The 1,252-nt window shown below is 40.8% G+C and overlaps 1 non-coding gene across 1 annotated transcript; it reads left to right on the top strand.

The window, feature by feature from the left end:
• The first annotated feature begins 470 nt into the window (after nucleotides 1–470).
• On the top strand, nucleotides 471–574 carry LOC117026404 (U6 spliceosomal RNA). Its single transcript, XR_004423755.1, has one exon. It is a non-coding gene; the product is annotated as a U6 spliceosomal RNA (small nuclear RNA).
• Nucleotides 575–1,252: the final 678 nt, after the last annotated feature.

Consider the following 1,252-nt stretch of genomic DNA (forward strand, 5'->3'; position numbering starts at 1 on the left):
TCCAGTTCCATCTGCAGCTTCCTAATCACAGCGTTAACAGCCACAGATCTGATCCCACTCCTGATATAGCATACCCAAGAGAGGTAAGCAAACCCAAGACAGGGCTCTAAGCCAAGAAAGGACAGGCTTGTGGTCATGAGAAATGGAAGGAGCCTCTCTAGGATGAAAGTGGGCACATCTGTAAGTCGCAGTGGTTGGCATGAGAAATGTGGTCTTACAATAGTTGCTCTTCAGATATTAACTGCATAGTCTTAACATGACCCCCCACATATTGCTTATTAGTAGCAAAGGAGGAAAAACCAAAAGAGCAGCAGACAATGGAGAAATTGTCCAACACCTACCCTGGATAGAACATACATCACCTGGGTGGTATTCCAGCTGAGACAGCATAACCTCAATCTAACCATGAGGAAATACCAGACAAACACACAATGAGGAACACACTGTTAAAACAAAATGGTGTGAGGTACTTGCTTTGGCAACAGATACGCTAAAATTAGAATGATAGAGAGAAGATTAGCATTGTCCCTGCAATAAAGATGAAACACAAATTCATGAATTTTAAAAATGGTGTGTAGGGGGGATGAGGGATCAATGTCATAAAAAACAAATTAAAGGAGGCTAAACAGATGTGACCAAAAAATGCAATACCTGACCCTAGACTGGATCCTGTACTCGCGGCTGAGGAATGCTACTGAACACACGTATACGTCAACTAACAAAATTGATATATGGAGGGTAGATTAGACAAATGTACTTTGTTCAGTATTATGGTTATCTAATAGAATATTCTATTCTGAGGAAACATTTAGGGGTCATGAAGCCAGTAACCTCCTCTCAAATGAAATATGAAGAGCCGTGAAGGGCCATAAAATATAAAGGGTCATGAAGTACGTAACTTACTCTCAATTACATTATACATAATATGCAATATATAATATACATCTACGAGGTCTGACAATTAACTTCAAGAACTCATCCTAGAAAAAGTGCTACATACCTCATTGATGAATATCACTACAGTCACTTTTGAAGGACACCCCTGGGGAAGCTTTGCCCCGATGCCAGCACCTAGTCCACCCAACGAGCAATTTTGGAACTCTTTTTCTGGAATGGCCTTCAGAGCTATCGTCATATTACCCTTGATGTCCTGAATGTCATCAAAATGTCCTCCTTTCAATATTTCCTTTATCTTTGGGTAAAGAAAGAAGTCATTGGGGGCCAGATCAGGTGAGTAGGGAGGGTGTTCCAA

The sequence above is a fragment of the Rhinolophus ferrumequinum genome, chromosome 8 (assembly GCF_004115265.2).
Source record: "Rhinolophus ferrumequinum isolate MPI-CBG mRhiFer1 chromosome 8, mRhiFer1_v1.p, whole genome shotgun sequence".
NCBI lineage: Eukaryota > Metazoa > Chordata > Mammalia > Chiroptera > Rhinolophidae > Rhinolophus > Rhinolophus ferrumequinum.